This window comes from Ornithorhynchus anatinus, chromosome 1, assembly GCF_004115215.2.
Source record: "Ornithorhynchus anatinus isolate Pmale09 chromosome 1, mOrnAna1.pri.v4, whole genome shotgun sequence".
Taxonomy (NCBI): Eukaryota; Metazoa; Chordata; class Mammalia; order Monotremata; family Ornithorhynchidae; genus Ornithorhynchus; species Ornithorhynchus anatinus.
Genome location: NC_041728.1, coordinates 173,935,260 through 173,961,782, shown reverse-complemented (window position 1 = coordinate 173,961,782; position 26,523 = coordinate 173,935,260). Strand labels below are relative to the sequence as shown.

At 51.1% G+C, this 26,523-nt stretch overlaps 1 long non-coding RNA gene across 1 annotated transcript; it reads left to right on the top strand.

Annotated features, from left to right (window-relative positions):
- Nucleotides 1-18,788: 18,788 nt before the first annotated feature.
- On the top strand, nt 18,789-20,734 carry LOC114814692. The gene is made up of 3 exons (XR_003762466.2): nt 18,789-18,940; nt 19,431-19,502; nt 20,617-20,734. It is a non-coding gene; the product is annotated as an uncharacterized LOC114814692 (long non-coding RNA).
- Nucleotides 20,735-26,523: the final 5,789 nt, after the last annotated feature.

The following is a 26,523-nucleotide window of genomic DNA, read 5'->3' as shown; positions in this document are numbered from 1 at the left end:
CCTCAGCCTGCCATGCCTGACCTTGCTTCGAGATGTGACTAGAGCCAGACCTCCTGGCCATCACCCCCAGCCAGCCCCTCTGCTGCCATTTCTGCCACATCTGACATCAGCCTGCATTCGCAGTGATCACCCCCAGAAACCCACCTCAAGCCACACACATGCTAGGCTCATTTTCCTCGGGTTCGGGCCGCGGGGCAGAGAGGTGAGCACCGTACCGCTCCCACATTGAAGATGACCCAGGATCTGTTCCCCACCCTCCTGCCCCTGTCTCCCGGGAGCCACAGGACCCTACACCTGTCGGATCTGGGCTGCCAAGGCCGCCTTCCTCAGCCCTCCTCTCCCTCATATCATCCCAGTGGTAGAGGGCATTAAGGACCATCTTCCGGCATTGTCTCTACTGTCTACGGTGCCTGCAGCCTTCTTCCTCGCCCCATACCTCTCCCTGGCATCGGCCACGTGATGCGGTGCAGCAGGTGCCATCATCCTCACCCTTCTTGTCACGCTCGCTGACATCCCCATTCTCCTCACCCCCTTCTTAATCCTGGCATCAACCCTTTAGTGCAGAGCAGTGGCTGCCATCTTCCTTCTCTCTTTTCCTCTGGGTTTGTTCCAGTGGGCCAGGGCGGACTTTGCCATGTGTGGGGACACTGTACTACATCCTTGTCCCTGTGTTCTGTTGCTGGCTGCCCATTCCTTTGCCCAACTCTTCTATAGCATCCTTAGAATGCTATAGTGAAGCAGCGTGGCTCAGTGGAAAGAGCACGGGCTTTGGAGTCAGGGCTCATGAGTTCGAATCCCAGCTCTGGCACTTGTCGGCTGTGTGACTGTGGGCAAGTCACTTAACTTCTCTGTGCCTCAGTTCCCTCATCTGTAAAATGGGGATTAAGACTGTGAGCCCCACGTGGGACAACCTGATTCCCCTATGTCTACCCCAGCGCTTAGAACAGTGCTCGGCACATAGTAAGCGCTTAACAAATACCAACATTATTATTATTATTATCCTTATGGGGCTCACACTGGAGCAGCTGGCCCTATGGAGACTCCAGGGTGCTGGACCCCCAGCCCATGGGCAACACCTCTCAGCCCCCGATCCGGCCTCCCACTCGACCACGGGCTCCAGGGCCAATTCTGCATAGACCCGCTCCAGTAGCCCAGGACCACCACAACTTCTGCACACCCGTGATGATGAGAGACCTCCATGTGGCCCCCACACCAACCTCAGAACCCCCCGCTATGGCATCACCTCAAGCCGCTGCCATCACAGGACACTTCCGGACCCCTCATCACCACATGCGAGAGATCCTCTTGCCCTGACGCCCAGTTCCAGGCGTTCCTGCTTCCTGCCCGAGGCACGGCGTGACTCATGGCCCCACCATTCATGAGACCTCCGATCTTCAATCCAGGACGACCCCCACTGACTCCACCTGCTTTCCTGCCTTAGGTCCCGCCTAGTCACATTTGATCTTTGGCCCAGACTGAGGTTGGTCCCGCTGATGAGTCCCAGGACCAAGACAACTGTAGTCATCCAAGCCAGCTGCTCCATTCCGTCTTTGTCATTATACACATGGGCTATGGAATAAGAGATCTGGGTTAACCAAAGTCCTACGTCAACTAAGCTGCAATGCTCCTCCATGTCCTTACAGTGTTGTTTAAAAATTTAATGATTTACTCCAAATCAATGCTCTTCAAATATATTGAAAATAATACTTGTGGTATTTGTTTGGCACTTTCCTACACGTCTCATGCTGCCCCGAATGCAGGAGTAGAGAAGATTTATTCAGATTACCTACAGTCCCCATCCCACATGGGTCTCAGTCTAGTTGGGAGGGAGGAGAGCTAATTCAACCCTCCATTTTACAGGTGAGGGAAGTGAGGCCCAAAGAAGCAAAAACCACTTGCCTGAAGTCCTACAGTTGGCAAGTTGTAGAGGCAGATATAGAACCCAGGTCCTCTGACTGGCAGTTTGGCCAACAACCACCTCCCATCAGCAGCGCAGAGGCATTCCTATTCGAGAACATCCCTAGGAAAGGGAAAGGATGCATCCATCGCCCTGGAACAATTACCAATTCGAGAACGAGATGACATGTCACAAGGTCCACTGTGTTGCAGTTTACTGGCTCACCCATACACCGTTGCAGGGACGAGTGGACTCCGACCCGCAGAGCAAAGACTCTAGGCTACCCCGCTGGGGAGATGCCCAGGCCCGGGGTAGGGATTTCTCTGCCTGACCACACCCAGCCCACTGGGACCACCATGGTCCCGGTGGACACCAGATCTGACTTCCATAATGACACATACCGGTGCCAGCTACGTGGGGCGACAGACAGATGGAATACCCTGGCTCCGCCCAATGTAACCCATTTCTCTGTGGGGCTGGGTTTGGGGGGAGGGGGAGGGGTCCACACCTCTCTTCTTCTCCAGTCACATCCCTCCCTGGTCATACTGAAAATGCCTGTTGGGGTTGAACCGCAGATCCCGGCAGCTGGGGCTGGGTCTGATTGGAGAAAACACCAGGTATGAAATGTCTGGCATCCTATCCGGCCTTGGAAGAGGGCAGACAAGGTGGAACTGAATTTTATGCAAGGCATCAAACCCGATAACTGCCCTTTGCCTCCAGGGGACATCAAGGCCCCTATCCTCTTCATGACCCTCCTTTTTAATGTTTCATTTTTTCCTTCTCTTGCCTGCTCCCCTTTCCCCCATATATTATGAATTCATTATTTATTCATATTAATGTCTGTCACCCCTCCTGGGGTCGCATCTGGAGAGGTCCCAGTACGCCACCATTCTGACTAAGGGAAGGAGAGTCAAGCAGAGGCCTACCTGTTCCATTCCTAACTTGGTCACTGGGTCGTGAGTGGATGGCAATCTGCCACAAGTCAATACTCCCCTACGCTGGGCTGCAGCAGCATGGGAGAGAGTTGAGGGCAGAGACTCAAGTTGACTGCTCTGAAGGAGGCACTGGGAAACCATTTTTGGATCTTTACCAAGAAAATTTTATGGATCCGGTACCAGAACGATGGCAGATGGAGGTGGAGCGCTATGGGAGAGATATGACCCTGGCGCCACTTGGGTCAGAGATGACTTGGCGGCATAAGACAGGACAAGAATGTCTGTCTCCCAACTAGCGTGCAATCTCATTATGGTCAGGGAATATGCCTGCTAATTCTAATGAATTGTAATAATCCGTTAAGCACTTACTATGTGCCAGGCACTGTAGAGAAGCAGCGTGGCTCAGTGGAAAGAGCCAGGGCTTTGGAGTCAGAGGTCGTGAGTTCAAATCCCAGCTCTGCCGCTTGTCAGTGGTGTGACTGTGGGCAAGTCACTTCACTGTGCCTCAGTGACCTCATCTGTAAAATGGGGATTAACTGTGAGCCTCACGTGGGACAACCTGATTCCCTTGTGTCTACCCCAGCGCTGAGAACAGTGCTTTGCACATAGTAAGCGCTTAACAAATACCAACATTATTATCATTACTAAGCCCCAGTAGAGATGCAGCGTGGCTTAGTGGAAAGAGCATGGTCTTGGGAATCAGAAGTCGTGGGTTCTACTCCCGGCTCCACCACTTGTCAGCTGTGTGACTTCGGGCAAGTCACTTCACTGCTCTGTGCCTCAGCTGCCTCATGTGTAAAAAGGGAATTAAGACTGTGTCCCACTTGAGACAACTTGATAAACTTGTATCTCCCCATGGGCTTAGGACAGTGCTTGGGAGTAAGCACTTAACCAATACCGTCATTTTCATTATTATTATTACGCTCCTAAGTGCTTAGTATAGCATTCTGCACATAGTAAGTGATCAGTAAATGAGATTGATTGATTGATTTTCCCCCTTCTCCTTCCTCATTCCCCATTCCCCTGGCAAGATTCCTTCGGGCAGAGGACATGACCAATAACTGGATATCACCAAGTCTGGAGACCGATGAGGTAGAGATTAAATAAGATCCCTGTCCTCAAGGAGCTGACAATCTACTGTCTGTGCAGAATACAGGTACGTTGTGTGACCTTGGGCAAGCTGCCCAACTTCTCTGTGCCTCAGTTGCCTCATCTGGAAAATGGGGATTAAGACTGTGAGCCCCATGTGGGATGGAACTCCCATTCTCTCCTAGACCCTCTCCAAACTGGCTTCCGTCCCCTCCACTGTACCAAGACTGCTCTCTCTAAGGTCACCCATGACCTCCTTTTTGCCAAATTCAATGGCTCCTACTCCATTCTGATCCTCCTTGACCTCTCTGCTGCCTTTGACACTGTCGACCATCCCCTCCTCCTCCATACCTTATCTCACCTTGACTTCACGGACTCCGTCCTCTCCTGGCTCTCCTCTTACCTCTCTGGCCGGTCACTCTCGGTCTCCTTTGCTGGCGCCTCCTCCCCCTCCCATCCTTTAACTGTTCTCCCTTCCCATCCCCACAGCACTGTACTCGTCCGCTCAACTGTATATATTTTCGTTACCCTATTTATTTTGTTAATGAATTGTACATCGCCTTGATTCTATTTAGTTGCCATTGTTTTTACGAGATGTTCTTCCCCTTGACGCTGTTTATTGCCATTGTTCTTGTCTGTCCGTCTCCCCCGAATAGACTGTAAGCCCGTCAAACGGCAGGGACTGTCTCTATCTGTTGCCGACTTGTTCATCCCAAGCGCTTAGTACAATGCTCTGCACATAGTAAGCGCTCAATAAATACTATTGAATGAATGAATGAATGAATGAACTGTTGGAGTTCCTCAAGGGTCAGTTCTTGGCCCTCTTCTGTTCTCCATTTACACTCACTCCCTCGTTGAACTCATTCGCTCTCACGGCTTTGACTACCATCTCTACGCAGATGACACGCAGATCTACATCTCTGCCCCTGTCCTCTCCCCCGCCCTTCAGGCTCGCATCTCCTCCTGCCTCCAGGACGTCTCCACCTGGATGTCGGCCCGCCACCTAAAACTCAACATGAGCAAGACTGAGCTCCTCATCTTCCCTCCCAAACCCGGTCCTCTCCCAGACTTCCCTATCACCGTGGATGGCACGACCATCCTTCCCGTCTCTCAGGCCCGCGATCTTGGTGTCATCCTTGACTCGTCTCTCTCGTTCACCCCACACATCCTATCTGTTACCGAGAGCTGCCGGTTTCACCTTTACAATATCGCCAAGATCCGCCCATTCCTCTCCACCCAAACGGCTACCTTACTGTTACAGGCTCTCGTTATATCCCGGCTAGACTACTGTGTCAGCCTTCTCTCTGACCTCCCTTCCTCCTCTCTCGCCCCGCTCCAGTCTATTCTTCACTCCGCTGCCCGGCTCATCTTCCTGCAGAAACGATCTGGACATGTCACTCCCCCTCTTAAACAACTCCAGTGGTTGCCTATCAACCTCCGCTCCAAACAAAAACTCCTCACTCTAGGCTTCAAGGCTCTACATCACCTTGCCCCTTCTTACCTCTCCTCCCTTCTCTCTTTCTACCCCCCACCCCGCACGCTCTGCTCCTCTGCCGCCCACCTCCTCACCGTCCCTCGGTCTCGCCTATCCCACCGTCCACCCCCGGGCCACGTCCTCCCGCGGTCCTGGAACGCCCTCCCTCCTCACCTCTTCCAAACTGATTCTCTTCCCCTCTTCAAAACCCTACTTAAAACTCACCCCCTCCAAGAGGCCTTCCCAGACTGAGCTCCTCTTCTCCCTCTACTCCCTCTACCACCCCCCCTTTACCTCTCTGCAGCTAAACCCTCTTTTCCCCCTTTCCCTCTGTTCCTCCCCCCTCCCTTCCCATCCCCACAGCACTGTACTCGTCCGCTCAACTGTATATATTTCCATTACCCTATTTATTTTGTTAATGAATTGTACATTGCCTTGATTCTATTTAGTTGCCATTGTTTTTACGAGATGTTCTTCCCCTCGACTCTATTTACTGCCATTGTTCTCGTCTGTCCGTCTCCCCCGATTAGACTGTAAGCCCGTCAAACAGCAGGGACTGTCTCTATCTGTTGCCGACTTGTTCATTCCAAGCGCTTAGTACAGTGCTCTGCACATAGTAAGCGCTCAATAAATACTATTGAATGAATAAATGAATGGGACCACCTGAATGCCCTGTATCTACCCCAGTGCTTAAAACAGTGCTTGGCACATAGTAGACACTTAACTAATACCGTAATTATCATTATTATCATTATCACAATAGAGTTAAAAAACATGACCCTTTTCATCAATAATTGATAATGAAAATTGTAGTATATGTTAAGCGCTTACTATGCGCTAAGAATTGTATTTAGCACTAGGGAGGATGCAAGGAAATAGGGCTGGAGACAGTCCCTGTTCCACCTAGGACTCATCATCTTAGGACTCAAGTGCTTAGTAAAGTGCTCTGCACATAGAGGACCCTCAATAAATACTATTGAATAAATGAATCTTAATCTCCATTTTACAGATAAGGGAACTGAGGCCCAGAGAAGTGAACTGATTGCCCAAGGCTACACAGAAGACCACTGGTGGAGTCGGGATTAGAACTCATGACCTTTTGACTCCATCCACTATGCCGTGCTGCTTCTCAAGGAGCCTATAGTCTAGTGGCTGAAAAACTCTGTACTAAGCATTTGGGAGATTATGGTAGAGATAGTAGGCATGATCCTTTCCCTCTAAGACATTAGAGTCTGCTGTGTGCAGAACGCCGTATCCAACATTTAGGAAAGTACAATAGAGTTAAAGGATACCATTCCTTTCTGCAAGGAGCTGACAATCTACTGCCTACAGAGCACTATACTGAGCACTTAGGAGAGGACATATAGTAACAGGCCAACCTAATCCACAAGAGGGCCAGATGCCTCAAACTGCCCTGCGGTCCGCGGCCCGGGACAGTTCTTCGGGACCACCGCCCAAGGCCTCGTCAGACCAGGGCCCGGTCACCGGGTTCCCCACCAGCCTCCGCCCTCAGCGACAGTGCATCTGGCCGACGCGGGACCCACCATGTCTGCCATGGCCATTCTGGGACCCAGCGAGCGCTGACCATGGCCGCACAAGTCCACCCCTCGGGCCTGGAGGGAAGGGTCGTCTCAGGGCCCAGGACCAACTCCAGTCCAAGACCGGCCCCTCAAACCTCGTCACCCCTGGGCTCGGCAGATGGTGGCTCACTCGTTCTCTCATTCCAAGTGCTGGAGCAGTTAGGTTGGCAATTGGGCAGAATGAGTCACCGTCAATAAATTCAATCCCAACAGAACAATACGGTGAGTCACCTAAAGACTGCCCTATTTGGAGCACCTTCCCTCTCCAGAAGTCAAAACAATTGAGTCCCCTTGGTGGAGGTTCCTGTGATCCAAGGTTGGAGCTGGATTCCCTGGGGCCCTCTCCCTCAGCTCTCACTTGGCTTCCCATAGCGGGGATTTTCACCAAGAGATGGAGTACAGGGTCTGGAAGAATTCTCTGCCTCTCGCGTCTGGGACTCTCCCCTCATTGGGAACAAAACCAAGTGCATGGGAGACACAGAAGGAAGTGGGAGAAGAGGAAATAAGAACTTAGTGGGGAGAGGCCTCTCGAAGGAGATGCGCCTTCATTGAGGCTTTGAAGGTGAGGAGAGTGATCATCTGTTGGATATGATCAGGGAGGGAATTCCAGGCCAGAGGGGAAGGTTCGGCGGCAAAATTGATGAGATTGAGGTACAGTGAGTAGTTTGGCATTAGAGGAGCAAAGTGCAGACGGGCTGGATTGTGGTAGGAGAGAAGCGAGGTTAGCTAGGAGAGGGCAAGGTGATTGAGTGCTGCTTTCATGATAATGGTAAGAATATTTCTGTCTGATGCAGAGGTGGATGGGCAAAACCACTGGAGCTTCTTGAGGAGTCGGGGAACGTGGACTGATATGGGGAAAGACCGGAGGTAGAGAGGTCAACAAGGAGGTTGAAGCAGTAATCAAGTCTTGTCTTATGCTGTCGAGTCATCTCCAACCGACAGCAGCTTCATGGACACATCTCTCCTAGAACATCCCACCTCCATGTGCAATCCTTCTGGCAGTGTATCCATGGAATTTTCCTGATAAAAATACAGGTTTGCCTTTGCCTTCTTCTGGGCAGTAGTAATAATAATAATTAAAATGATAGTATTTGTTAAGCACTTCCTAAGGGCTGGGCACAGTATTAAACACTGGGATGGATTAAAGCAAATCGAATTGAACACTCTCACTTGTCCCACTTGGGGTTCACTGTATCAATTACCCATTTTACAGATGAGGTAACTGAAGCACAGAGAAGTGAAGTGACTTGCCCAAGCTCACACAGCAAATGAGCAGTGCAGCAGGGATTAGAACCCATGACCTTCTGACTCCCAGGCCCATGCTCTATCCACTACATGACTCTCCACCCTCAACTCTCTCCCATGCCGCTGCTGCCCAGCCCTGGTGAGTTTTGACTTGTAGCTGATTGCCTTCCACTCTCTAGACAATGCCCAAGCTAGGAGTGGAATGGTTGGCCCCTGCTTGACTCTCCCTCTTGTATCTGAGAATGAAAGAGTATTGGAAACTCTGCATGTGGTCCTGAGAGGAGAGTAATCAAGGCAGGGTAGGATAAATACTTGGATTAACACAGTAGCAGTTAGGGTCGAGGGGAATGGGCAGATTTAGGGGTTCGGTTAACACAGTGCATGTGCTCAGTGAATATTATTGATGTATTGCTTCAGTCTCACTGCTTCTCTCTCTAGGACAGGGATAGGCAAATCCAATTTTTGTCCTTGTCCCATTCTGATGCCTTTCTTCTCCTGTGACTATTAGTTGAACTGATGACACTAGTTAAATGGAACTGCCATAATCTTACCATTTTTGTTATATTTTCAAGTATTTTCATAGTAAGTAAGCAACCATCTCACCCGTAGTCTAAGTATCTTGTCCACCTACAGCAGGTTGATTTTCCTCTACTCCTCCTCCTCTCCCCATCGCCCCTACTCCTTCCCTCTGGTCATCCCCTGTCCCGGCCACACAGCACTTAGGTATATATGTACACATTTATTGTTCTATTCATTTTATTAATGATGTGTATATATCTGATTCTATTTATTCATCTTGATAGTATTGATGCCTGTCTACTTGTATTGTTTTGTTGTCTGTCTCCCCCCTCTGGACTGCGAGTCCATTGGTGGGTAGGGATTGTCTCTATAAGTTGTCAAATTGTACTTTCCAATTGCATAGTACAATGCTCTGCACACAGGGAGTGCTCAATAAATACAACTGAATGAATTTTGTTAATCTCTTGGGGGGTCTCGACTTCTTTTTCTAGGAATAGCATGACCTAGCAGAAAGAGCACGGGTCTGGGAGTCCAGAGACCTGGATTCTAATAAACTCTGCTGCTTTCCCTGCAGTGTGACCTTGGCCAAGCCCCTTAATTCTCCATTGCTCAATCCCCTCATGCGTAAAATGAAGGTTACAAACTTATTCTGGCCTGCTACCACGTTAATCCAAGCATTTATCCTATCCTGCCTTAATTACTCTATCAGCCTCCTCGCTGACCTCACTGCCTCCGGTCTCTCCCCACTCCGTTCAATTAGGTCATTCTGCTGCCTGGAGTGTTTTTCCACAGAAATGTTCTGTCCATGTATATGGAGAAACATATTGGGTTCCCATCAGAAAGGGGTTAAGGCAAGGATGTATCTCATCACCTTATTTCTTCATCCTTTACACCTAATACCTAATGAGAGAAGCCGGATTGGATGAAGATGAAGGAGGAGCAAAGATTGGAAGAAGGTCTATAAACAGCCTTCGTTATGCTGATGATACAATCCTACTACCAGAGTGAGAGGAAGATTTGAAGGGTTTATTATTATAAGTTAAGGAGCAGAGCAAAAAGATGGGGCTATATTTCAGTGTCAGCAAAACAAAGATCATGACAACTGGAACTTTGAACTCATTTGTAGAGGATGGAGAGGATGAAATAGATGACAATTTTTCTCTCCTGGGATCGATAATCAATAAGAAAGGAACTAGTAGCCAAGAAATACACCAAAGATTAACGTTAGGGAGACTCGCTATGAAGAGCCTGGAAAAAGTCATCAGGTGTGCTGATGTAACAATTACCACAAAAATACAAATTGTCAACTCTATAGTGTTTCCAGTGACAATGTACGGATCTGAAAGCTGGACAGTGAATAAACAGGATAGAAAGAACAGTGATTCTTTGAAATGTGGTTCAGATGAAGACTTTTGTGAATACCAGGACTGTCTGTTAAAAAAAACAAAAAACAAATGGACTTTCAAGCAAATTAAACCAAAGTGGTCTTTGGAAGGCCAAATAAACTCAACTAAGATTAGTTGGACACATAATCAGAAGGACTGATTCTCTGGAGAAGACACTAATGCCGGGAAACGTCCAGGGAAAATGGGGAAGAGACAGAATGGCAGTTGGATGGCTGGAGACCATAAGAACAATAACAGAAAACCCATTAGAAAGATTACGGATTATGGCAGAGGACAGGACGTTCTGGAAAAAATATTTCCATGGAGTCGACGAATCAGAAAGGACTTGACTGCACTTTAAAATAAGTGTTTAATACAGTGCTCTGCATACATTAAGAGCTCAATACAACTGAATTAATTGAATGAATATAAAGCACTCTGGACACTTGAAGTCTTCAGTAAATACCATTGATTGATTCATAAAGAAGGAAAAGGGAATTTGCACTTGAGTTACTGCTTAGGTCATTTCATTCATTCATTCATTCATGCAAATGTATTTATTATGTGCAGACCACTGTACTAACTGCTTGGGAAACTACAACACAGAAAAAAAGGGTGACAATCCCTGTCCTCCACGAGTTACAATCCAGGGGCTGGGGAGGCGAGGGGCGGGGTTAGACTTCAATGCAAATAAAAAGACATCAGTATAAATAAATATAATTTCAGATATATACAAAAGTGTTGTGAGGTAGGGAGAGAGGTGGAAGAGCAGAGGGAGCAAGCCAGGGTGACTCAGTAGGGAATAGGTGATGGAGAAAAGTGGGGCTTAGTCTGGAAAGGACTGTTGGAGGTGATGTGCTTTCAATTAGGCTTTGAACGGGGGAGAGTAATTTTATGGCAGATTTGAGGAGGGAGGGCGTTCCAGACCAGAAGTAGGATGTATGCCAGGGATTGGCAGTGAGACAGGTGAGAACAAGGCAGAGTGAGAAGGTTAGCACCAGAGGAATGAAGTGTGCGGGCTGGGTTGTTGAAGGAGAGAAATGAGGTGAAGTAGGAGGGGGCAAGATAATGAAGAGATGTTAAGCTAATGGCAAGGAGTTTTTGTTTGATTCAGAGGTGGATAGGCAACCACTTGAGAGTTTTGAGGAGCGGGTTGATATGCCCTCGACGATTCTGTAGAAAGATGATCCAGGCAGTAGAATGAAGTATGGACTGGAGTGGCAAGAAGCTTGAGGTTAGGAGGTCAGCAAGAAGGTTGATGCAGTAATGTAGGTGGCGTGATATGAGTGATTGTAGCAACCCAGAAGCAGTTTGGATGGAGAGGAAAGGGCACATTTTAGGGATGTTGTGAAGGCTGGGAACAACAGGATTTGGTGATATTAAGTATATAAGTTGAATGAGACAGAGAAGTCAAGAATAACACCAAGGTTATGGCCGCGGTAGATGGGAAGGATGATGGTGCCATTTAGAGTGATGGGAAAGTCCGGGAGAAGACAGGGTTTGGGGGGGAAGATAAGGAGCTCTGTTTTGGACACGTTAAGTTTGACGTGACAGGAGGACATCCAAGTAGAGATGTCTTGTAGGCAGGAGGAGATGTAAGCCTAGAGAAAGGGAGAGAGCTCAGGGAAGGAGATGTAGATTTGGGTATCATCGGCATAGAAATTGTAGTTAAGCAGTGTCACTGCTCTGCTGTGTGATCTTGGGCAAGTCACTTTACTTCTCTGTGCCTCAGTTACCTCATCTGTACAATGGGGATTGAGAGCATTGCAAGTGCTCAGTACAGTGCTCTGCACATAATAAGCACTCAATAAATACCATTGAATGAATGAATGACTATGAGCCTCATGTGGGACATCGACTTTGTCCAACCTGATTACCTTGTATCTACCCCAGTGCTTAGAAAAATGCCTGGAAGATAGGAAGTGCTTAACAGATACCATAAAAATACCACTATTATTATTATCTTTCGATGAACCTGTGGACAGGTCCACTCCCAGGTTTTAGCGTCCTTCCCAGCATGACTACCTCACGGTGGAATGAATGAAATGGACGACTCACAGGAATCTCTCCTTATCCCCAAATCACCACAGACTGACTCGGCGATCTCAAATGAAGTAGGAGAGCTTCAAGGCCTTCCACCGTCTTGTACTTCACCCACCTCTTTCCACCTCCACTCTTCAAGCTCACCTCCCACAGAAGGCCAGGAGCCATGTCTACTAACCACCTGTGCATTCTTAGCCAGAACTCAGTAAAGCACTCTGCACATTACAAGTGTTTATACGTATTAAGATGCATACATAAGATGCATGCAGTTTCTCCTAACTGCCACCCACATCTTGCGCACCACCTATCCCTTACTCATGCTATTTCCTCCTCTTCCCTGCCATACACAATTCTTCCAGAACTCAGTCCCAACCCATCTTCAAAGTTCTCCATTTTAGCTGTTCCAAGTTTACAACGGTGCTTGTCACATGGTAAGCACTTAACAAATTTCTTTATTATTAGTAGTAGTCGTAGACTTTGGGAAAGTCACTTAACTTCTCTGGGCCTCATTTACCTTATCTGTTAAATGGGGATTAAAGCTATGAGTTCCATGTAAAACTGGGACTGCGTCCAATCTGACTAGTTTGCGTCTAATCCCAGGGTTCAGTTCCTGGCACATAGTAACTGCTGATGAAACACCATGAAATATATCTGTATGTTTATATACTGAGCTGCAGAGCACTGTTCTAAGGCCCTGCCCACCCCCTGGCGATCACAGCTGGGAGGACTCTGAGGGGACACTCAGTCTGTGGAAAAATCAGGTGACGGGAAGAGTGGAGCAGGAGGAAACTTGGCCGGAGAGGGAGTGGGGTGGAAGGGAAGAGGGCTGGGGAGGATTGGGCGCGGCCTGGGCTCGAGGTCCTCCCGTTGCCAGACGGGGCCTAGTCAGCCTAGGATCGTCGGCTTCACCAGTCTTGAGGAAACAAACCCACTGCACTGGGAGACCGGAGGGTCATGAGGTGTGTCCCGACTAAGAGCCCCTTCCGCAACCTGCTCCCTACCTGACTCGCCCCTACAGGCCTCATCCCATCCTTACCCTGGCCTCATCGCTGCCCCTCCCCAACCATGACTGACCTTGTCACCGATGCCCCCTACACCGAGGCCCCCGACACTCTGTGTGTTGCCTCGATGATTTCCCCCTCCGTGAACCCTTTCTGGGCCCCGCCCATGCCACCCCCTGACAAGAAAATGGGTACCCCTCCCCTCTTGGTGGACATCGCTGGGTAGGGCAGGAGGAGAGTGGAATCCATTTATCATGGCACCTCCAGAAGCCCGTGCCACCATCGCTGGCTAGCAGTGGGGACACGGCATCACCATTGAGGTCCAGCGCCGGCAGCGAAATGTCCAGCAGAGAAAGACCTCCCTCAAGGGGGCCCCTGTGATTGCCTCCTCGATGACCCCCTACTGGGTTCTGCCTTGTACAGGCCCTGCCCATCCTGCCCGCACTGCCCTCGCCCCGCAAACAAGTCTCATCCCCTTCTGACAGGTGTCACCTCGTGTCAGGAAAGGAGGAAGGTGATGGGACCTGGGCTTCGCTCGCAAGACTGCTACTGATCCTCTGTGGAGTGGGGACCCTGTTCCTGAGGTCAGGGAAGGTATGGCAAAGGATTCAATTCCAGGGCAGCAAGTGAACACAATCCATACATCTCCTGGAAGCGCCAGGGTCCCTGCCATTACCCGGCCCACACCCCATGCCCCCTCTTCTCGACTGCCAGGAAGGCCCACCTGCCACCTTCCCCAAACCGGCCTTCCCAGGGAGCACCTCCAGGACCCCAACTCAGCCTGCCCTCCCTGCCCTTGCACCAAAACCTAACCTCAGCTTTCCCTTCTGACCATCGCCCCGCTATCCGACCACAGCCTGCCTTGCGGGACCTCGCTCCAAGAAGCGACCAGGGCCTGCCCTCCCGGTCATTGTCCCGGGATCTGCCCTGACCTCAGCCTGCCTTATTAGCAATCATGCCCAGAATCCCAACTCAGGCCACACAGATGCCTGTTAGTTCCCTGAGGGCAGGGATCATGTCTACCAACCCCACAGGATCGTCCCAAGCGTTTGGCATGGTGGTCCGCACACAATAGACCGTAAATTTCTTTAGGGCAGGGATCGTGCTTCCTAACCCTACTGAACTCCCTCACACAGCACAGTGCTGGGCACGTAGTAACTAGCAGAGATCGAATGACTGATTGAGTGCCTGGCACAGAGTAGGCACTTAATAAATACCACAAGTATTATTATTAATATCATTATTATTATTACTTGACATGGATTACAATGGCGATGGTTCTTTTTCACAAGGCAGTGTGGTCCATCCTGTAGAGCCCCAAGATGTTATCTCCCCACTAGTTCAGCATAGACCTGTCCTCTGTAGGCAACTGTGCCTCACTCTCTGTCCAGAGTAGATGGCTGTCTAGCCGATGGCAGGCAAGGAGAAGAGAGAGCCAAGATCACGGAATCCTGGAGATAAGCTCAATCATCTCTCCACCCGATTCCTCTTCTGTCAGTCAGTCAGCCAGTCAATCCTATTTATGGAATGCTTACGGTATGGAAAGCACTGTACTTAGCGCTTGGGAAGGTACACTGTAACAATATAACAGACACATTCCCTACCCACAACAAGCTTCCAGTCTAGAGGGGCAAACAGATATTAGTATAAGTGAACGAATCACAGATAATAATAATTCTTAAGTGACGCCGAGTCGGGTTCCATTCATAGCGACTCCATGGATATATATTCTCCAGGGGGCCCTGTTCTCTACCAAAATCTACAACCTAACGGTTATTCCGTTATCGTTATTACGGTCTCTATCCATCTAGCTGTAGGCCGGCCTCTTCCATCTTTTCCCTGGATTTTTTCTAGTATTAGTGTCTTCTCCAGAGAATCAGTCATCTTGACTGTGTCCAAAATACATTAATCAAAATCAAGTCATTTGGCCTTGCGAAGACTTTGGTTTAATTTGCTCCTAAATATATTTGTTTATCTTTAGAATGATAATAACGATGGTATCTCTTAAGCGCTTACTACCTCCCAAGCACTGGGCTAAGCGCTGGAGTGAAGGGTCAGTTCTTGGCCCTCTTCTGTTCTCCATTTACACTCACTCCCTCGGTGAACTCATCCGCTCTCACGGCTTTGACTACCATCTCTACGCAGATGACACGCAGATCTACATCTCCGCCCCTGTCCTCTCCCCCTCCCTTCAGGCTCGCATCTCCTCCTGCCTCCGGGACGTCTCCACCTGGATGTCGGCCCGCCACCTAAAACTCAACATGAGCAAGACTGAGCTCCTCATCTTCCCTCCCAAACCCGGTCCTCTCCCAGACTTCTCTATCACCGTGGATGGCACGACCATCCTTCCCGTCCCGCAGGCCCGCAATCTCGGTGTCATCCTTGACTCGTCCCTCTCGTTCACCCCACACATCCTATCCGTTACCGAGACCTGCCGGTTTCACCTCTACAATATCGCCAAGATCCGCCCTTTCCTCTCCACCCAAACGGCTACCTTACTATTACGGGCTCTCGTTATATCCCGGCTAGACTACTGTGTCAGCCTTCTCTCTGACCTCCCTTCCTCCTCTCTCGCCCCGCTCCGGTCTATTCTTCACTCCGCTGCCCGGCTCATCTTCCTGCAGAAACGATCTGGGCATGTCACTCCCCTTCTTAAACAACTCCAGTGGTTGCCTATCGACCTCCGCTCCAAACAAAAACTCCTCACTCTAGGCTTCAAGGCTCTCCATCACCTTGCCCCTTCATACCTCTCCTCCCTTCTCTCTTTCTACCGCCCACCCCGCACGCTCCGCTCCTCTGCCGCCCACCTCCTCACCGTCCCTCGGTCTCGCCTATCCCACCGTCGACCCCTGGGTCACGTCCTCCCGCGGTCCTGGAATGCCCTCCCTCCTAACCTCCGCCAAACTGATTCTCTTTCCCTCTTCAAAACCTTACTTAAAAATCACCTCCTCCAAGAGGCGTTCCCAGACTGAGCTCCTCTTCCCCCTCTACTCCCTCTGCCATCCCCCCTTTACCTCTCCGCAGCTAAAACCTCATTTTCCCCTTTTCCCTCTGCTCCTCCACCTCTCCCTTCCCATCCCCACAGCACTGTACTTGTCCGCTCAACTGTATATATTTTCGTTACCCTATTTATTTTGTTAATGAATTGTACATCGCCTTGATTCTATTTAGTTGCCATTGTTTTTACGAGATGTTCTTCCCCTTGAGGCTGTTTAGTGCCATTGTTCTTGTCTGTCCGTCTCCCCCGATTAGACTGTAAGCCCGTCAAACGGCAGGGACTGTCTCTATCTGTTGCCGACTTGTTCATCCCAAGCGCTTAGTACAGTGCTCTGCACATAGTAAGCGCTCAATAAATACTATTGAATGAATGAATGAATGACAAGCCATCCATCATCCCACATGGGACTCACAGTCTCAATTCCCATTTACAGATGAGGTAACCGAGGCACAGATAAGTTAAGTGACTGGCGCAAGGTCACACAGCAGACAAGAGGAGGAGCCAGGATTGGAATCCATTACCTTTCGATTCCCAGGTCCATGCTCTATACACTATGCCATGTTACATAAGAGCTGTGGGGCTGAGGGTGGAGTGAGTACATCAGACCTGGACCCTCTACATATTCATTCAATCGTATTTATCGAGCATTTACTGTGTGCAGAGCACAGTACTAAGCACAGTCTACATAGTACACTGCAAGTGGCCTGAGGGCAGGGGTCATGGCTACTAACTCCACTGGCCTTGGCCATCACATTACAATGATAAGACCGATAAATGCAATCGGATAGGGTTCAGGAAAGGGCCTGTTCACATGGAACGAAGTCAAAAATTAATTATAATACTGATGATAATAATAAAAATTGTATTTGTTAAACTCCTTCTATATTCCAAAGACTGCACTACTTGCTCTACAGTACAGTACTAAGTGCTATGGTAGATACAAGATAAGCAGGTCCCACATGGGTCTCACAGTCTAAGAAGGAGGCCCAACAGATACTGAATCCTCATTTTGCAGTTGAGGGTATTGAGGCATAGGGGAGAGAAGTGAGTTGCCCAAGGTCACACAACGATCAAGTGGTGGAACGACGATCGCCGCACAGGTCCTTCTGACTCCCAGGCCAGGGCAGTTTGCACTAGGCCAGACTGAATCCCATCTAGATCCAGTGGCATTGAGGTTAGGAAGATCTTGGGATTCCCAGAAGGAGTCAAATGCCATCTGAATGAGAAGCAGGTTATTCCGAGGGAACGCGTGAGAGTGGAGTCAAAGATAAGAAAAGGATATTGGACCCACCCATCAATATTAATCAATGGATCAATCAATGCTGTTTGTTAAGTGCCTCTTGCCTGCAGAGTACTGAATTAAGCAATTGGGTGAGTACTCTACAAGAGAGTTGGCTAACACATTCCCTGCTCACACTGTGCTTACAGTTAAGAAGGGGAGATAGAAATGAAAATAATGAAGTGATGGATATCCCATCAGCAAAGGCCAAATCTGGGCACATTCATGTTTCACCTCCAGGTCAAATGGATGCCAAAGCTGCAAAAGGCTTTGGAAATCAAGCAAAGGCTATAGAAAGGGAAACCCCGATCATTCCTTCAGGCGTTTGGCTCCTGCGGTCCAGATGAGCGCTTAACGTATACCATTGATGGATTGATTGCTTTCTGCGTGGTGTAGTGGATAAAGCTCGGGTCTGGGAATCAGAGGTTCGTGGGTTCTAATCCCTACTCTGTCACCCGTCTGCTCTGTGATCTCGGGCAAGTCGATTGAATTCTTTGTGCCTCAGTTACTTCAGCTGTAAATGGGGATTAAGATTGTGAGCCCCATGTTGGACAGGGTCTGTGTCCAACCCGATTTGCCTGTATCTACCCCTGTTGTGAGAGCAGTGCCCAGCACATAGTAAGCATTTAACAAATGCCACAGTTACCATCATTATGCTTTGCACATAGTAAGCGCTTAACCAATACCACCAGCACTATCATTATTACCTACCCTGGGACTTTTAGTGCAGCGTTGGGCACACTGTAAGAGTTTACCAAATCCCCCAGATATTATAACGATTCTTTGGTCCTTTGATCTTTTCTGTATTCTGAGTAGTGGATGTGGACGGGAAGTTGGGGAGAGAAGTACGCTTAGTATAGTGCTCTGAACACAGTAAGCACTCACTAAATATGATTGAATGAATGAATGAAGGGTAGCATGACCTAGTGGATAGAGCACAGGCCTAGGAGCCCGAATGACCTGGTCTCTAATCCCGGCCCTGCCACTTGTGTGCTGTGTGACCTTGGGCAAGTCACTTCACTGGGCCTCAGTTTCCTTATTGGTAAAATAAGGTTTAAACGGGTCCAACCCGATCAGCTTATATCTACCCCAGCGGTAAGAACATCGTCTGACACATAGAAATAGCTTAAAAATACCATCAGAAGAAAGAGAGAGGACAAAGGGACCAGGAGGGAATTCGACAGTGGCTGGGTGATGTCCATGGCCCCTTCTCAGGCCACGCTAGCGTGAGGCCACCCGATCAAGACAAGCTCCGCCCCTTCAGAATAGGTCCCCTGGGCCCGGCCCCCACCTTACCCATCTCCTTACGCAACAGTCATCTCCATGGCAACTGCGATAACCACATTGGCCCTTTCCTCCCCCGGGTCCCTGTCTGATCCCGAGGACCAACCAAGCCAGAGGTTATTCTCCAGACCCCAAACGTGTGAATCGGCCAAACCTGTGTGAGACGTCCTGACTGCAGGCAGAGCATCTGTGACCTGCTGCCGCCCCCTGGGTGAGGGGAGTCTCCGTGGGCATTAGGACAGGGGAATCCCCCAGGGAGAAATGGGTTACGGGGAGGCTCTAAATTGAGGACACAAGCTCAGTTAATGGTCCTAGAGGCCAGACCCGCCCAGCAAAGGGAGGGAGAGGAATGGTCTCACTCCCTGAAATGCTGCGGTGTGTTTTCCAAGGTCAGTGATCCCACTGCAGGAGTGGTAAGATGGGAGGGGTATAGACTGAGCACCACCTGTGGACAGACCAATGTAGTGAGTTCTGGGAAAGCTCCCCGAGCTGGGAATCAGGTCACCCCTCAGGATCTCTGCTCAGTGGGCCAAAGCCTGGGGCAGACACGTCGGGAGTGACCAAATGATAAAACACAACACAGGTAGCCCCCCGATGCGGTGGGCGGGGGCTGGGGCCGGGGGAGAGATAAGCGGAGGAGACTGAGGGGGACGGCCATCCTCATTGACTGTAGTTTTCCTGCCCAATGGCTTTCTTTTCAGAGCCACCATGGCAGAGGGGAGCAGGCAGCCTCCCACCCAGAGGGGATTCTGGAAGGGTCTGCGCAGAGCACTGTAAGTATGAGGGGAAAGAGAAGGAAGGCCTGTAATGGAGGGAGGGAGGGAGGGAGGGAGATCAGAGAGAAGGCTGACACAGTAATCTAGTCGGGATATTACTAGAGCCTGTAGCAGTAAGGTAGCCGTTTGGGTGGAGAGGAAAGGGCAGGTCTTGGCGATATTATCAAGGTGAGACCGGCAGGTTTTGGGAACGGATTGGATGTATGGGGTGAAAGAGAGAGACGAGTCAAAGATGACACCGAGGTTGCAGGCCTGAGAGACGGGAAGGATGGTAGTACCATCCACGGCGACAGGGAAGTCAGGAAGAGGACAAGGCTTGGGAGGGAAGATGAGGAGCTCAGTTTTGTGCCCCGCTCCACTCCCTGGTGGCCTCAGCCGGGAGGAATCTGAGGGGACAGTCAGTCTGCAGGAAAAATCAGGTGACGGGAAGAGTGGACCACAAGGGAACTGGGCCGGAGGGGGAGTGGGTTGAAAGGGATAGGGCCGGTGGGGAGTGGACCCGGCGGGGAGAATCGATGGGAGGTCTGGGCTCGAGGCCCTCCGGGGCCCAGACGGGGCCGAGTCAGCCCTGGATCGTCGGCTTCACCGGTCCAGAGGAAACAAACTGACTGCACTGGGGGACCGTAGGGTCATGAAGTGTGTCCCCACTCAGAGCCCCCTCTGTGAACTGCACTCTACCTGAATCGCCTTCATAGACCTCATCCCATCCTTATTCGGCCCCCATCGCTGACCCTCCCCAGCCGTGACTGACCTCATCACCAATCCCCCCAACACTCTGAGCGTTGCCTCGATGATTTACCCTTCCGAGGGGAGGAGGAGGGTGGAGTCCATTTAACATGGCACCTCCACAAGCCTGTGCCACCATGGCCGGCTATCCATCAGGACATGGCAGCAACGTTGGGGACGAGCGCCTGCAGCGAAATGTCCCACGGAGAAAGACCTCCCTCAAGGGGGCTCAGGGTGAGGGATGTAGTGGGGGGCAGGCAGAGGTGCTGTGCGATGGTCCTTGGGCTTGTCAGAGACCCTGCTCAGGTCAGCCTGGAGTCAGGGGCAGCGGCATGGGGAGGAGACGAACCAGGAGACCCTGGAACCTAATTCTCCGTTCTTTCAGCCTCCACAGTTTCCATCGTCTAGCAGCCATGAGGAATGTAAATCAAAACTTTGGAATATGTCGAATTGTACCAGCGGAGGAGGAGGAGAAGACACAAGAGGAGATGGTGGAGGAGGAGGCAGAGGAGGAGAAAGAGATGGTGGAGCAGGGAGTGGAATGGAGAAGGAATGAGGTGGAGGAGAAAGAAGAAAAGGTGGGGGAGGAAGAGAAATTGGAGGATCTGGACAAGGAAGAGGACAAGCTGGAGAAGGAGGAGAAGAAGGGGAAGGAGGAGGAGAAGGAAGGAGAGAAGAAGGAGGAAGAGAAGAAAGAAGTGGGAAAGGAGGGAGAGCAGAGGGAGGAAGAGAGGAAAGAGGAGAAGGAGGAAGAGGCAAAGGAGGAAGAGGAGAGAGAGGAGGAGAATTTGGAGGAGGTGGAGAGGGAGGAGGAGAAGGAGAAGCAGGAGGAGGAGGAGGAGAAGGAGAAGGAGGAGTTTAAGGGGGAAGTGGAAAATGAGGGGAAGAAGAAGGAGGAGGAGAACGAGGAGGACGGGGAGGAGGAAGAGAAGAAAGAGGAGGAGGAGCTGAAGGATGAATTGAAGAGACTGGAGGAGAAGGAGGAAGAACAAAAAGAAGAAGAGAAAAATGAGGAGGAGGAAGAGCAGAAGGAGGAGGAGAAGGAGGTGGAAGAGCAGAAAGAGGAGGAAGAGAAGAATGTGGAGGAGAACGGAAACCAGAGGAGGACGGGGGAGAGCAGAAAGAGGAAGCGAAGAAATTGGAGGAGGAGGAGGAGGAAGAGCGGAAGGAGGAAGAGAAGGAGGAGGAGGTGGAGAGGGAGGAGGAGGTGGAGAGGAAAGAAAAGATGGAGAGGAAGGAGGAGGAGCAGAAGAAGCAGGAGTGTAAGGAGGAAGAGGAAACGGAGGAGAAGAGGAAGAAGGAGGAGGAGGAGGATGACAAGGACGACGACGATGAGGAATTGGAGATGGAGCTACCCAGCATGCCCCCTGTTTCAGTCCCCATGCCCACATCCATGTACTGCGGGTTGGGCACTCTCATCCTCAGGCGAGATTTAATATGGCCCCAAGAGGGAGCAGGTGGCAGACCAATGAGACAGAAGAGGACATGCTGCATATTGAGAATCTGGAAGTGGATGAAAAATCCCTTCCAGCGAAAGAACAAGGTGCAGCCCTGGGACCGGGAGTGAGTGTCCTGCATTCGGGAAACAGCTAGGTATCATGTCCTGGTTCCCCCAGAATCCGACCAGGCAGTCCTCCTGGCCTTTCCTCCCGGCAACCGACCCCTGGCAGCACTGTTGATGCGCTCGCCTTCCTCGAGGGGAACCCGGGGCCGCGGACACCCTGGAGCCTAGGATTCGCTTGTCACCTCAGGGCCACGGTGCCTCATGTATAGATAGTCGCTGTTGCCACAGGGTGGTCCTTGTCTGCATAGGACATCTTCCTCACCCCTTTCTTCTCCCCGGCGACATCCCTACAACCACGAGCTGCCATGTGCATCTCCTCATCCCTCTCTTCTCCCCGCTGACACCCCGTCATCGAGGGTGGCTGTATCATCGTCCCACGCTCCACTATTCCCCCTCCTCGCCTATATGCCGCGCCCCCCGAAAGGCCTCTCACACGGAGCTGCTGCTCCTACAGAGATTCATCCCAGAGCACCCAGACCCCCAGCTTCTTCGCAGTGACCCCCACCCCCAGGACCCAAGAGTCCTAGGCCTGACTGCCTGGTCAGATCAGCTCCAGGGGCCCAGGACCACCGCCCCTTTCACATATGCCCGATGCCAAGGGGTCAGGATGCCGCCCCTGATCTGGGCCCCAAGCCGCACTCGGGGCTTCTCCTCAAGCCTCGCTCACTGCATGATGCCCCTGGCTCCGTTCCCATTGCCTCCCGGAAGGGAACCTAGTGGTCCTCCGGCCCTGACCCCTGGCACCAAATTTGCCTGCCTCCCACCACGAGTTCTTCCTACTCTGCCCTGTGGCCCCACCGCCCGACAGATCCCCGATCCGGGACGAATCCCAGGGATGCCGTCTGCCTTCCCACGCAAAGTCCCACATCACCACATTGGACATTAAGCCCCGATAGAGGTCAGCCCAGCCCAAGGATACTGGAGTCAATCCAGCCAGACCCCCAAAAATGTCGCCGTCATTCAGCTTCCGTGCAACTCAACAGGAGACTGTGATGGCCTCCTCGATGACCCCCTACCGGTTCTGGCCCATCTCGCCCGCTTCGCCGTCTTCCCACAATCACGTCTCATCCTCTCCTGACAGATGTCCTCCCTTGGGGCTGGAGGAAGGTGGAGGGACGGGGGCTTTGGTCCCAGAAGTGCTACTGATTCTCTGTGGAATGGGGACCCTGTTTCTGTGGTCAGGGAAGGTTTGGCAAAGGGGAAGAGAATGGTGGGCAGAGGCAGAAGAGAGTGGTATCCGTATGGGTGAACAGTTCCCGATGATATTTTGGAAATTGCCTCTGTGGGGAGACCAGGATTCACTTCAAGGGCAGAAAGTCAATACAATCCAGAACTCTCATGGGAGCACCAGGGTCCCTGCCGATGCCCCATCCACACCCCATGTCCCTTGACCGCCGGGAAGGCCCATCCCACCACCTTTGCCGAACAGGCCTTTCCAGGGAGCACCTCCAGGATCCAACATGATCCTGCTCTCCCTGCCATCGCCCCAAGTCCCAGCCTCGGCCTCCCATCCTGGTCATCGCCTTGTGATCCGACGACAGCCTGCCATGCCTGACCTTGCTTCAAGATATGACTAGAGCCAGACCTCCTGGCCATCACCCCCAGCCAGCCCCTCCGTTGCCATTTCTGCCACATCTGACCTCAGCCTGCATTCCCAGTGATCACCCCCAGAATCCCACCTCAAGCCACACAGATGCTAGGCTCATTTTCCTCGGGTTCGGGCCGCGGGGCAGAGAGGTGAGCACCGTGCTGCTCCCACATTGGAGATGACCTGGGATCTGTCCCCCACCCTCCTGCCCCTGTCTCCCGGGAGCCACAGGACCCTACACCTGTCGGATTTGGGCCGCCAAGGCCGCCTTCCTCAGCCCTCCTCTCCCTCATATCATCCCAGTGGTAGAGGGCATTAAAGACCATCTTCCGGCATTGTCTCTACTGTCTCCGGTGCCTGCAGCCTTCTTCCTCGCCCCATACCTCTCTCTTGCATCGGCCACGTGATGCGGTGCAGCAGGTGCCATCGTCCTCGCCCTTCTTGTCACACTCGCTGACATCCCCATTCTCCTCACCCCCTTCTTAATCCTAACATCAACCCTTTAGTGCAGAGCAGTGGCTTCCATCTTCCTTCCTTCTCTCTTTTCCTCTGGGTTTGTTCCAGTGGGCCAGGGCGGAGTTTGCCATGTGTGGGGACACTGTACTACATCCTTGTCCCTGTGTTCTGTTGCTGGCTGCCCAACTCTTCTATAGCAATCCTTATGGGGCTCACACTAGAGCAGCTGGCCCTATGGAGACTCTCTCCAGGGCGCTGGACCCCCAGCCCATGGGCAACACCTCTCGACCCCCGACCCGGCCTCCCACTCGACCACGGGCTCCAGGCCCAACTCTGCATAGACCCGCTCCAGTAGCCCAGGACCACCGCAACCTCTGCACACCCGCGATGCTGAGAGACCTCCATGTGGCCCGCGCACCAAGCACAGAACCCCCCGCTATGGCATCTCAAGCCGCTGCCACCACGGGACACTGCCGAACCCCTCATCACCACATGCGAGACATCCTCTTGCCCTGACCCTCAGCCCCAGTCATTCCTGCTTCTTGCCCGGGGCATGGCCTGACTCATGGCCCCACCATTCAAGAGACCGTAGAACTTTGATCTGGCATGACCCCCAGTGACTCCACCTCCTTTCCTGCCTTAGGTCCCACCTAGTCACGTTTGATCTTCGGCCCGGACTGAGGTTGGTCCCGCTGACGAGTTCCAGGACCAAGACAACTGTGGTCATCTGAGCCGGCCGCTCCATTCCGTCTTTGTCATTATACACATGGGCTATGGAATAAGAGATCTGGGTTAACCAAAGTCCTACGTCAGCTAAGCTGCAATGCTCCTCCATGTCCTTACAATGTTGTTTAAAAATTTAATGATTTACTCCAAATCAATGCTCTTCAAATATATTGAAAATAATACTTGTGGTATTTGTTTGGCACTTTCCTACACGTCTCATGCTGCCCCGAATGCAGGAGTAGAGAAGATTTATTCAGATTACCTACAGTCCCCATCCCACATGGGGTCTTACAGTCTAGTTGGGAGGGAGGAGAGCTAATTCAACCCTCCATTTTACAGGTGAGGGAAGTGAGTTCCAGGGAAGCAAAACCCCTTGCCTGAAATCCTACAGTTGGCAAGTTGTAGAGGCAGATATGGAACCCAGGTCCTCTGACTGCCAGTTTGGCCAACAACCACCTCCCATCAGCAGCACAGAGGCATTCCTATTAGAAAACATCCCTAGGAAAGGGAAAGGACGCATCCATCACCCTGGAACAATTACCAATTCAAGAACGAGATGACACGTCACAAGGTCCACTGTGTTGCAGTTTACTGGCTCACCCATACACCGTTGCAGGGACGAGTGGATTCCGACCATGTTTCATTTTTTCCTTCTCTTTTCTGCTCCCCTTGCCCCCATATATTATGAATTCATTATTTATTCATATTAATGTCTGTCTCCCCTCCTGGGGTCGCATCTGGAGAGGTCCCAGTACGCCACCATTCTGACTAAGGGAAGGAGAGTCAAGCAGAGGCCTACCTGTTCCATTCCTAACTTGGTCACTGGGTCGTGAGTGGAAGGCAATCTGCTACAAGTCAATACTCCCCTACGCTGGGCTGCAGTGGCGTGGGAAAGAGTTGAGGGCAGAGACTCAAGTTGACTGCTCAGACGGAGGCACCGGGAAACCATTTTTGGATCTTTACCAAGAAAATTCTATGGATCTGGTACCAGAACGATGGCAGATGGAGGTGGGGCGTTATGGGAGAGATATGACCCTGGCACCACTTGGGTCAGAGATGACTCGGCAGCATAAGACAGGACAAGAATGTCTGTCTCCCAACTAGCGTGCTATCTCATCATGGGCAGGGAATATGTCTGCTAATTCTGATGAATTGTAATAATCTGTTAAGCACTTACTATGTGCCAGGCATTGTACTAAGCCCCAGTAGAGATGCAGCATGGCTTAGTGGAAAGAGCATGGTCTTGGGAGTCAGAGGTCGTGGGTTCTACTCCCGGCTCCACCACTTGTCAGCTGTGTGACTTCGGGCAAGTCATTTCACTGCTCTGTACTTTAGCTCCTTCATCCGTAAAATGGGAATTAAGACTGTGCCCCACTTGAGATAACTTGATAAACTTGTATCTCCCCATGGGCTTAGAACAGTGTTTGGCACATAGTAAGCACTTAACCAATACCGTCATTTTCATTATTATCACTCTCCTAAGTGCTTAGTATAGCATTCTGCACATAGTAAGTGATCAGTAAATGAGATTGATTGATTGATTTTCCACCTTCTCCTTCCTCATTCCCCATTCCCCTGGCAAGATTCCTTGGGGCAGAAGACATGACCGGGCAGGAGGGAAAGCCATTAACTGGATATCACCAAGTCTGGAGACCCCTGAGCTAGAGATTAGCTAAGATCCCTGTCCTCAAGGAGCTGAAAATCTACTACCTGTGCAGAACACAAGCACGCTGTGTGACCTTGGACAAGCTGCCCAACTTCTCTGTGCCTCAGTTGCCTCATCTGGAAACCCACGGGGCGCTGACTGTGCCCCACACAAGCCCACCCCTCGGGCCTGGAGGGAAGGGTCATCTCAGGGCCCAGGACCAACGCCAGTCCGGGACCGGCCCCTCAAACCTCATCACTCCTGGGCTCGGCAGATGATGGCTCACTCGTTCTCTCATCCCAAGTGCTGAAGC